The 12495-nt window shown below is 44.0% G+C and overlaps 1 protein-coding gene across 5 annotated transcripts in view; it reads right to left on the bottom strand.

Annotated features, from left to right (window-relative positions):
• Positions 1 to 11202, bottom strand: part of AKAP1 (A-kinase anchoring protein 1) — a 56368-nt gene extending 45166 nt beyond the window's left edge. Inside the window, exons 1-2 of one of the 5 annotated variants that reach the window (XM_087889730.1) lie at positions 10869 to 11145; positions 3132 to 3252 (exon numbers count right to left, since the gene is read on the bottom strand). The gene's annotated coding sequence lies outside the window, so the exon portion shown is untranslated. Of the gene's footprint in view, positions 1 to 3131; positions 3253 to 10580 lie in introns of all 5 variants that reach the window. The other 4 variants (XM_087889737.1, XM_087889741.1, XM_087889734.1 and 1 more) reach the window with 4 other exon arrangements.
• Between the last annotated feature and the right edge of the window lie 1293 nt (positions 11203 to 12495).

Below are 12495 nucleotides of genomic sequence, written 5' to 3'. Positions count from 1 at the left end.
AAGGGGCTAGAAAGCCTGAGGGAGAGAAGGGGATAGGATAGGAGATGTTTCTGTGGGGCAAGGCTGAGGGAGCGAAGGGGAGAGGAGAGGCTTCTGTGGGGCAAGCCTCATGGAGAGAAGGAGCTAGAAAGCCTGAGGGAGAGAAGGGGATAGTATAGATGTTTCTGTGGGACAAGTCTGAGGGAGTGAAGGGGAGAGGAGAGGCTTCTGTGGGGCAAGCCTCATGGAGAGAAGGGGCTAGAAAGCCTGAGGGAGAGAAGGAGACAGGATAGGAGAGGCTTCTGTGGGGCAAGCCTCATGGAGAGAAGGGGCTAGAAAGCCTGAGGGAGAGAAGGGGATAGGATAGGAGATGTTTCTGTGGGGCAAGGCTGAGGGAGCGAAGGGGAGAGGAGAGGCTTCTGTGGGGCAAGCCTCATGGAGAGAAGGGGCTAGAAAGCCTGAGGGAGAGAAGGGGATAGGATAGGAGATGTTTCTGTGGGGCAAGGCTGAGGGAGCGAAGGGGAGAGGAGAGGCTTCTGTGGGGCAAGCTTCATGGAGAGAAGGGGCTAGAAAGCCTGAGGGAGAGAAGGGAATAGGATAGGAGACATTTCTGTGGGGCAAGGCTGAGGAGGAGAAGGGTTAGATTTATCAAGCCCGATCACATAGTTTCGTAGCGAAACACGGGGATCCAACTAGTGTTTTTATATAGATCATATTCCTGTATGCATTTATGAAGCTTTAATAAGTTTCTTGCGTTCACCCCAAAACATCAAGTGCCAGGAACTTGCAAAATTGGGAGCATTTCTAAATTCAGATGTAGAAATGCCTCTTCTTCAATATTAATACTATTAGGACACAGAGAAGAAACTCTATCTTTGTACTAATCTGAAACTGTTTCTGAATTGAATGGGCTGGTTAAAGGTGAGAAGGGCATCGGAAGGAGCAACTTTTAAAATGATGTTTTTTTCCAGTATTTGACTCCAGTCCACATAATTGTTCATCCTGTATATTTTGTATTTCAATTCCTGTTATGTACAAGTAGTCCTTAACTCGCAACCACAATTGGGACCAGAATTTCTGTCATAAGTCATTGCAATTGTAAATAGAGTTCACCATTTTTACAATGGGCATTAAGTAAATCACAAGGTCGTTAAGTGAATCACAGAGTAATTAAGCAAATCTGTCTTCCCTACGGGCATTTCTGGCCAGAAATCAGCAAAAAAAAAGTTGAAAATCACAATCACATAACTGCAGGGCGCCGCAAGTAGTTTTAAATGCAAGGCAGTTGCCAAGTGCCCAAATTGCAATCACATGACCACAGGGTGGTGCTACGGTCATATGTTGGAGTACAGATCATTAAATCACTTTTTCTACATCTGTTACAACTTGGAACCATCGTTAAAAGAACAATTGTAAATCAAGGGTTACCAGTATTCGTTTTAAAGATTTTTTTTTAAAAAAGGTAAAGGAGTCCCTGCAGATTTTACTCTGCTCATCTGCTCATCAGCATTTCCGTGGCCATTGAGTCAGCACTGTCCGAAGACATTTCCGCAGCCATATGGCCAGCATGATGTCATGAAGCACTCTTTCTTCCCATCGAAGTGGTACCTATTTATCTACTTGCATGTGCATGCTTTCGAACTGCTAGGTTGGCAGGAGCTGAGGCAAGGATAGGAACTCACCCTGGTCATGTGGCGCTCTGGTCTCAAACCCAGGCTGCCAGCTTTCCAACCAACAAAGCCCAGTGTTTTAACCTCTAAGCCACCACACCACCTAGTACAGTGATGGCTAACCTTTTTGCCATTGTGTGCCAAAAGCGTGGGGAGCATGCGGGGGTTGCACACACGCCCACACCCATAATTCTATGTGACCCGCCCCACTGCACATGCGCGCGTGCCCCCCCGTGCTCCCCCCACTTTTTGCACACAATGGCACGGTGGGCCCGTTTTTCACCTTCCCAAAGCTCCAGAGGCTTTCTAGGAGCCTGGTGAGGGTGAAAATGGCCTTCCCCAACCCCCTGGAGGCCCTCCAGAGGCCGGAAACGGCCCATTTGCCGACTTCTGGTGGGACCGGAAGACCCGTTTTTCGCTCTCCCCACGGTCCAGAGCCTTTCTAGGAGGCTGGGGAGGGCGAAAACAGCCTTCTCCACACACACACCCAGAGGCCCTCCGGAGGCTGGAAACAGCCCGTTTCCTGACTTCCGGAAGTCGGCAAACTGAGCTCGCGTGCCCACCGATATGGCACACGTGCCATAGGTTCTAGTATCTGTTTTACGGACCTAGTATCTGTTTTAATCCAAATTATACATTATATGTGGGAGTTGTACACCACTCCATTGATTGGAGCGGCCTCTAATCCCTGTGCAGAAATAAAATAAGACAAGACTGCTAAGCTGTCAGCACCACGAAAAGCTGAGCCTTCAAACATCTGAAAACATCATCAACTTTTCTGGACAACAGTGATTTGCTGACATCATTCCTCTCTGTTATAATTTTAAACCTTACATCACCAATAAAGATACACAACTTCACCAGGCTGGAAACCATAAAGCTCTGCCATGTTTTGTCACCGAGTATTAACTCAGCTGGCCGGAGATAATGGGAACTGTAGTCAAACCCCCTCCCCTCGGAAAACACTTGGGAGAAGATGGATATTTATTAAGCTTCTACAAAGCCAAAAATAAGAAAGTGTTAACCTCAGCAGTTTATATACGTAGTCATTTATATGATGTCCAATTTCAAAATTCAAGGCTGTGTACAAATGAACATTATTTTTTTACATAAGTTTGTAAACCAAATCAAATAAATGGCAGCTTGGGATCATCCATTAATGACCAATTGTTTGCTGAAAGAGGATTCTCTTCAAAATTTTGAAAAACAGCCAAAATCATCCAATCAGCCATACAAATTAAAACTAAACCAGATCAACACATCATAGGTTTAATTGATAATCAAAACTAGCTGAACTGAAAGTTTTGATTATTAAAACTTCATATAAATAATATTGCAACCTAATACATGAGGGCATATCAAGATTAAAGAGTTGTACCCCCATACTCAAACATGTATGTTTAATATAATGTTTAAAACAGCCAGTTTGGTCTAGTAGTTAAGGCATCAGGCTAGAAAGTTGATCCTGAGTTCTAGTCCTACCTTAGCCATGAAAGCCGGCTGCATGACCTTGGGCCAGTCAGTCTCTCTCAGCCCAACTCACCTCACAGGACTGTTGTTGTAGGGAAAATAGGAGGAGGAAGTGTGTGGACATGTTCGCCGTCTTGAGTTATTTGTAAAAAGACAGAATATAAATAAATAAAATAAATATAGAATTGCAATGACAAGGTGGATTATCTGTATACTAAAACAACTCAAAGTTTGGAAACTATTCTCTTCTAAAATAGCTAGAAACAATTTTAGACAAATCAACTAGACATCTTTTTATTTTATTTTTCTCAAAGTCAAATGTAAAACCAGAGATACCGCTTCTGAATTGAACATGCCTAGAAATCTATGTACTGCACTTTTCCGGTGAATTCGTAGAAACGCTTGAAAAAAATCTGTACATTGTTATTTCTAGTTTCGAGAACCGCTACTTATCTGTTTTGCATAGCACTAATGCATCCTGTTAAACTACGTCTTACAAAATTGTGCATTTCTAAAAATGAGAACATCCAGTAGAAAAATGTAATGAAAAATATTATGGAATAGAGTTTGTTTTAGGGGAAAAAATTCATTCTCCCCCCCCCCTTTCTTCACTAACTAGCCAAAAAAACTGGCATTCAGCTTTAAGACCCCCCCTAAAAATATAACTTTGGACCACAGCACACGGATTTTATTTCTCTTTCCTTTCCAGTGCAAAAAAACAAGGCAGTTAACATTGCCAAAAAAATCATGAGTAGTAAATAACAGATAAACTGATTAAAGCATTTGGAACTTTTATATGCTTTCTTGCATTAGGAAGCTGGCAGGGGAAAGGGCTTAGCTTTATCTGTTGAGATCATAATAGATTAAAAACTAATGCAGATCAAATTTGCATTTTCATACCATACCATGGCATGATTTCCTTAACTATAGTTGACCGTAGGAATTAGGCCTGGTCAAGTTCATACAATACGCCAGTCCCAAAATGGAACAAACCATATTATGGTTTAACCACAAAATGCTTGTGCTGTGCAAACTCAATCCACGTGGCTATTTTAAGATTTTGCATGTTGTGGGAAGCCAAAAAATCTGGTTGTGTAAACCACAGTAATGTTAACAGTGGATAACAGAGCATAAGCATATTGTGCAACCTTCAGTCTAGTATACTGAGGGAAGCATGTTGCATGAAACCTAACTTTCAGGTAATAGTGCAATCGAGGAAGCATTAATCAGACAAACAAGCAATGTAATCACCATCTAGGATTTTGTATGGAAGGAGAACATTGCACAAAACAGACTAGGGATTCCTGTCCTAAATTTTAACCAGGATCTCAGCATTTCCCATTCTAGCTAAAACCAAGTAAATCACACTATGGTTTCAATGTTTCTCAAGCTTGGCAACTTTAAGACGTGTGGACTTCAACTCCCAGAATTCCTCAGCTAGCATGGTTGGCTAAGGAATTCTGAGAGTTGAAGTCCACACGTCTTAAAAGTTGCCAAGCTTGACAAACACTGGCTTATTGTAATGTTTCAACCGTGTCCTCTGGTCATGAGTGGGATTCAGATCTGAATAAAAAAGGGGATCTGCCTATCCAGAAGATCAAAAGAGGACAACGGAAGTCCTGTGTCCAACAGAACTCAATTTGCAGTGATGAATACAGTCAGGCCTTCTCTGAGGCCTTAACCTCCTTTGGAACAAGCTGGCTTGTAGCAACAGACAGACATTCTTCTGGTTGACTGCCCACATATTCTATCTGGGATGCAGCATTTGGAGGATGTCACGTTTGACCCAGTGGTGAAATGTAAAATTTGTTACTACTGTGGGCGTGGCTTGGTGGTGGTGGGGTAATGTGACTGGGTGGGCGTGGCCAACTTTTTTTTTTTTTACTTTTAAAAGCATTTTTTCTACAACCTTAAGAGGTTGCAGAAAAAATGCTTTTAGAAGCCTCTGACCATCAGGCAACTCAGCTGGGATCGTCAGAGGCTTTTAAAGGCATTTTTTTTTCTACAAACTCTTCAGCTGAAGAGGTTGCAGAAAAAAATGCTCTTAAAAGTCTCTGACGATCCCAGCTGAGCTGTGTGATCATCAGAGGTTGGGTTTTTTTTACTTTTAAAAGCATTTTTTCGTCCGAAGAACTTGCAGGGAAAAATGCTTTTATAAGTGTAAAAAAAAAAAAAGCCTCTGATGATCGCGCGGCTCAGTTGGGCATGGGGGGGGGGGCAGGGATTTTTGCTACCAGTTCTCCGAACCACCTGCCACCATCGCTACCAGTCCGAACCGGGAGCATTTCACCCCTGGTTTGGCCCTATCTCAGTGGATGGCACTATTATTCCAATGTTGTTATTTGGATTTTAATTCCTTTTACAAAATATTACACTACAGGTAGTCCTTGGCTTACAACCACAACTGAGCTCAACATTTCTGTTGCTAAGCAAGACAATTGTTAAGTGAAATTTGCTTCATTTTACAACTTTTCTTGTCAGAGTTGGTTAAGTGAATCACTGCCGCTATTAAGTTAGTAACTTGGTTGTTAAGTGAATCCGCCTTCCCCATGGACTGCGCTTGTCAAAAGGTCGTAAAAGGGGATCACATGACCCTGGGACACGGCAACCGTCATAAGTATGAGTCCGTGGCCAAGCGTCTGAATTTTGATCACATGACCAACAGGGATGCTTACAACCGTCACAAGCTTGAACATTTTTTATTTTATTTGTCAAATTTATTAGCTGCTTAGTTTACCTCAGGCTAACTAAAAATGCTCATCCAGTAAGTCACTTTTTTCGATGCTATGTAACTTCGAATGGTCACTAAGCAAATAGATGTTAAGCCGAGGACTATTTGTACTCTGAACCGGCTGAAATGCAGCAGTATAGATATGTGAATAAAACCAATAAAAACCAAGTTTTCTTAGCAGAAAATTAGGAGGAAATTCACCTCCTTTCTACAAGTCACAGAATCCAGCATGTTGGCACACTAGGACATAACTTGATCAGGATTCGAGATTACAAATGAGAGCAAGAGTCGGCCAAGAACCAACGTGTACTGAATCATGTTTTACAAAATAAACTTTCCACCCTTCTTAGCTGCAGGGAGGAGAGGCCTGCTCACTCTCCTCTAAAGCAGGGGTCTCCAACCTTGGCCACTTTAAGACTTGTGGACTTCAACTCCCAGAGTTCCTCAGCCAGCTTTGCTAGAGGAACTGTTAGAGAGGTTCACATTTGGGTTTCCCTGCCAGCTTCTTGATCCCATGGCTAACCTATTTACAAAATACCCAGTACCCCAAACAAAGAACTACCCACTCTGACAAACAAATAAGTAACAGACTTATCAAGGAACTCTTAAAAAAAGAAAACAACATGCACCAACACTGATAGGGCAAGCCATTTGTATGTAAACGGGGAGCAAATCGCACTTCCTTCTAGCACTGATGATGTTACCTAGTTGGGTAATGAAATGTCTGCAAGAAAACAAGCTCACAAAGATGCCTGCAAGAAAACAAGTTCAAAGAGCACCAAGGGCTCCATTAATACAAAACTATAGGAGAAATGTGATGTTTCTCTCCAACCGCTATCTTCCTGGCCCTATCCCAGGACCAATCTCAACTCAGAAAATAGCCTCAGCATTACAGTGTCTCCAATTCTGATTGGTCAGCTGCTCTAACGTCACAGAGCTGAGCAATCCTTACACCGGAGTGAGAATGAAGTGTGTTCCTGTCCAGTTAGGGAAATGGTTTTGCTGCCTTTTGCTCCCAAACATAAAGCAAGATATAAATGTAGTACATAAACAACAGTCACAATGTGAGACACAGGTTTGCAACCTCTTCCAACCAAAATTATTTCCAAATATATTTAATCATCTAATACACCTGCATCAAAAGTTAGAACCAGAACATAAATCATAAAGCCAATATTCAAAAACTCAACCTTTTTTTCCCAGAGAATGGACATTGACATGTTGTAGTGCAAAGATTTCCAAACTTGGTAACTTTAAGGCTTGTGGACTTCAACTCCCAGAATTCCTCAGTCAAGCCACTGGTATATAGTGGATTCATGAATAATTCAGATTGGAGATCTAGGTTCAAATCCTTACCTGGCTAAACAAATCAATTTGGGTCCAACAACTAAGCTTCATATGTCTTACAGAATAATTGTGTAGCTACAGTGGGACTGTAGTTGATATGAAGTTTTAACCCACCTGGAAGGAAGAAACCTTCAAAAATCTGTACAACACAAACTATTGCTTTGTAAACCTGGAGCACTTTAAAGAGTACTGTGCTTATAGAAACCAATAGCTAAAGCTGATGCATTTGAAAAACAACTATCCAAATTCTGAAACAACTGTGCCCTTCCTGGTTATCTGTCTTCAATGCATCCTCAGTTTGTAAAATGGAATAATTTATTTTATAGCATAAAATGATAAGCCTAACATAGTAACTCTGTTGTAACTATCAAAGTTTGCCTACTAACTTTATGTGGGCGTTAGTGACCTCAATTCTTCTCCCACAATCTGTAAAATGGGAATAGCAGTCCATTACATTAAAGGAATGTGGATAGGTGGAGAATTAGAGAGCAGAAAAACTTTGAATATTCACTGTGTAAGAGCAACTTTTAGAGAGCCTGTCTTTCAGGTGTCTAGAATCGTGGTTACAGCGTGGATTTGACCCTGAGCCAACTCAATTCTAAAATAGATTCATCTGGGCAGTAAATCTCTTTCAATCAAGTCAACTCAACTCAATCAAGTCAACTCAATGCTTAACACATTGTAAGCCGCCCTGAGTCTTCGGAGAAGGGCGGCATATAAATCAAATTTAAAAAAAAAAAAAAAAACTCAACAGGGTTGATGTGAAGCGTGTACTATGGACATAATAGATGAAAAAAATGTATATGTTGCATTGTTAAGCATATATGCTAACTTTAGCACAGAAGCTTGGTTCACACATACTACTAAAACACAATGTGGTTTATTTTGGTTTAATACACATTATATGAACCTAGCCACAGCGATTTGACACCTAACATGATGCACGAAACACGCCAGATTGCCTACACAAACCCCAGATTAGCAGAATATATAAACTCAGCAGGCGAATCAACACCCAGAATTTCCTTCTCCGGTGGCATAATTCTCCATAAAGTCTGGGAAAACAAGCAATCACCATTGAGCTGTGCTACTAGGTGATTAAAATGTGCACAATGAACACACCTGGAGGTTGGGGGGAGGCATGCCAAAGCACTATTCATTAGCACAGCCCTTCAAACATTGTCAGAAGTGTCTTAAAGGAACCTTGCTCTTTGCACACCCAGAGAGTCACAGCAGGCGCATGGTTAAGACTTAATCAAATCCACCAAATGCAACTGTGATTTTTTTTTTTTTTGCTAAGAGTTCATTTAAAGGAGGGGGGGGGAACAGGGAGGGAGGTTACCAAAGTAGCAGAACTTGCTCAGCCAAACGGAGGCCTTCCTCTCTTCCCCTCTGCCCCCACCATGCCTTCACGTCATCGCTATGCCCTTGCAAGATGAATCAGGCACATGGCAAAACGGACAGGCTCTCCAAAAGGAAACTGCCTTTCTCAGCCCTAGGCTTGCTCGAGAGAGAGCACCCAGCAGGCGTGGAGAAGGGTGACCTCTACCCACCACGGAATCCCACTTGCACGATGCTGCTTCGGGGAGCAAGAGCAAACTAGGCCTCGCTGGAGGACCCAAGATCCGCCTCTTTCCAGCCGCCAGAAGGCTGGGCACCAGATCCTCTTGAAAGAGAAACCGACAAGGTGGTGTGTGACCTTGTTGCAAGGAAGTTTTAGCTTCCTCACTGCAGAGGTGGCCTGTGGCTTTAAAATGGGGGCAAAAGGCAATTTAACTGCAGTTGGACACCCGGCAGCCTTAGCAGAAAAAGGACCTCAACGGGGTTTTTTGCAAGGACATCAATCCAAGCACCCGCTCCCTAAAATTATACATTTCAGACACGAATAAGCAGCTTGCAAACGTCTGGGTATCTTTCAAATGCAATTCTAGCCCATACCTGATACAATGAAAGAACAAACCAGGGAGTGGCCCTTACTCAAGAGAAATTAGCACACCTCTAGTGAACTCTAGCATTATACCCGCTTCAAAACACAGCCATGCCCATGTGTGTTTCTTCCCAAGTGGAGATGCTTTACATCCAGAAAGTTTTCCGACTCTCATTTCATTCCTCAATCCTCAAACTATTCATCTCATATCAGGTTGAGTCCCCGTCAACCAGCTTCTGTGCATCTCTTGACAACTCTGCACTACCTGGCCTTTCTCTTCCACACACAACAACCCTACGGAATAAGCCAACATTAAGTTTACAGTCTACCTTACATGGAAGAACCAAGAAAGGTGGGGGGGGGAGCCTTTTAAACACAAGCTGAACAGCAAATTATATTCTTTCCTTGATTGGTAACACATGTTCTGAGGCCTCTCCAATATGCCACAGCCTCCCCTCACCAGATTTGTTACAACTCTCAGAATTTGCAAGCCAGGTGATTTGTAGCCTTAATACATCTGGAGGCTGATCTGATGGGGAAGGGTTACAGTCCTAAATCTGAATTTTAAGCAAGGAAATCTTGGCCGTTCCCCCCTGCGTTCGAAGGCGGTTTTTTCCAATGTCTTGGAAAAAAACAGGGCCAAACCTGGATCAAACAAACATCAACCTCAGTTCAACAAGCCAACAACTCCTTAAAACACCGCCTGACAGATGAAAGCTTTTGGGTTGTGCGTCTTCCAGAGTTACAGGTGAGGCCTTCATAGCCTCCAACTTTTTTCCCCAAAAGGGGGGCACCCTGCCTAGGGAAAATCTTGAAACTTGGACAGCACCCACAGCACACCCCACTTTTTATTTTTTTTTAATTTGATTTATATGCCGCCCTTCTCCGGAGACTCAGGGCGGCTTACAATGTGCTAAGCAATAGCCTTCATACTTTTGTATCTTTATACAAAGTCAGCTTATTGCCCCCACAAACTGGGTCCTCATTTGTACTTGGGGTACAAATGCAAAAAAATAAATAAATTAACAAATGCAAAAAAAAAAAAAAAAGGGCAGGTATCACCCAGCCGGGGAAAGCGGCAGGAAGAAACATGTTGGCATTGGCAGAGGCGTCGGGAAAACGCCATAAAAGTGCAAGTACAACAAGGCACGTGGAAAGTAAAGGACGGGTAAATGACAAGAGTTGCGAGAGGAGGAGGAGGAGGGTGTGTGTGAAAGAGAAGGACGGGAACCGCAGCTACCCCGAAGCCCCTCCGGATAGGGTACCACTTACTACCCTAAGTGGTACCCAGAAAGGGTCCAGCAGCAGCCCCCCCGTTTCGCTTCTAGGGAGCGGGGAGCCACCGGTTAGAGCCCCGGGTCCGAGAGAGCCCCAAGCAAGGGAGGTCAGATGCAAGCCGGAGAGAAGGAGAAGCGGGTGGTCGGTCGGTCACCGGACCCGGGAGCTGCGTCCTTACCTGCCAATGACTGTTACCGCAGAGCAACCATCGGCAAGGCTAGGCAAGGAGGTGGGCCAGCACAGAGAAGTTAGCCAACATATGCGCGGGAGGTGGGAAGGGAAATCCCCCGGTTGGGAACAACAGACTGGGGGGCGGGGGGGGCTTTGGATCCGATCCGCCGGAAGCGGCTGCAACCATTGTCACCCTCCTCACCCACGCCGCTTTACTCTCCGGAAAGCCCCTCCCTCGCAAACTTGGCGCATGAGGACTGGCACCTTAAGCCAGCCAGTCAAATCCGCTACTCACGATGCGTCCGGTGGAGCCGGCTCTTCCCAGCTGCTTTGGCGGCCGCCTCTCTCCTCGGCGTCCCACCCCCGGTGCCGGTTGCCAAGCCTTCCCCCGTGCGCTACCTCCGTGCCCAGCCCTTCCCCTCCCCGCCGCGGGCTTGCTCAATTGTCCCCCCACGTGCTGCCGGACCGGGCCTTTTGGAACGCTGAGACATTCGACCGATATACACAACGCTCCACTCGCCCCGCCCACCGCTCCCGAAGCGTTGCCCTTGGCCCCGCCCCCTCCTGCCACCGTCTCGGCCGCAGCTCGCGCGAGAAGGCTAAGCAGGCCGCGCCCCCTTCCTCAGCCTGGGCGGGGAGGGGGAGGGGAAAGAGAAGGGAAAGGAAGGCTTCGCTGGCGCAGGCGCAGTCAAAGAAATCCGTTTCTCCGCTTCGCAACGTAATAACGTCCTGTAAAATAAATCTCGACGCCAACCTTTCCCAAGACTTTGAGAGACTTCAACTCCCAGAATCCCTCAGCCAGCCAGCGTGGGTATCCAACTTGCAAGCATGGCCGGCTGAGGAATCCTGGGAGTTGAAGTCCTTAACTTGTCAAGGTTGGGGGAATCCCTACTGTAAAGGGAGGACCCGCGAACGGGAGTTTTTGTTTATAAACAATCCAACCAGAGTACTTTTTTTTTTTTTTTGCAAATTCTGCTTGTAAATAAATGGAGGAAAGGAGGCCGTTATACGACGGATCGGAATGCTTTTAAAACGCGTGTGAATTTCTTCATTGTGTAAAAGTGCAAGGAATTCGAAGAACAATTGAGCTTATTGGATCTTAAAGCAGAGGTCTTCAAACTTGGCAGCTTTAAGACTTGTGGACTTCAATTCCCAGAATTCTCCAGCCAGCATAGTATATTTGGCTGGAGAATTCTGGGAATTGAAGTCCACAAGTCTTAAAGCTGCCAAGTTTGAAGACCTCTGTCTTAAAGGATTGCATTCACGGGTGGCAGATTGTAACTTCCCATAAAAAGAGTTCCTTCGATTCAACTTTTTTTTTTTAAAGACCCTAAAAAAATCTCCATTTAACTTTATCCCTTTTGAAGGCTGTGAAGCATCGAGAAAGGTAGCCATTCTTGCAAACTTCCTAATGACCCGTCGCATTTTATTGGGCAAAGAATATCTGCATTTAGCATTCATTGTCAGGTTTCTCTTAAAATCAGTGAGGCGGATCGTGGTTGCTACACGTTTTTGGGAAATCCCCAAACATCTTCCTGCACGGCTGAGGTTTAATTTGCTAACATTTGGAAGCCAAAAAAAAAAAAACCCTGTGCAAATCTAAAACAGAATAAAATTGTACAAGTCAAAAACCGGCTAATGGCAGATTTAAAGGACAAGTGTTCTTTTTCTATATGCAGATATCTAGAGAAAAAGAGAGAGAGAGATGATAGACATATAGATGGATAATATATAAAATTTGACAAAAATACAGGGAAAGAAAAATAGGTTTTCACGTATGATAAACCTCTCCTACTCCACTGTGACAAGTAGTCTTCCACTTGCCACCACAGTTGAGCCCAAAATTTGTATTGCTAAGTGACACATTTGTTAAATAGGTTTTGCCCCATTTTATGACCTTCCTTGCCCCAGTTGTTAAGTGA

Source organism: Pantherophis guttatus, chromosome 1 (genome assembly GCF_059756535.1).
Source record: "Pantherophis guttatus breed Tessera chromosome 1, ASM5975653v1, whole genome shotgun sequence".
Taxonomy (NCBI): domain Eukaryota; kingdom Metazoa; phylum Chordata; class Lepidosauria; order Squamata; family Colubridae; genus Pantherophis; species Pantherophis guttatus.
The sequence above is the reverse complement of the archived record's forward strand: the minus strand, read 5'-3'. Positions and strand labels throughout refer to the sequence as shown.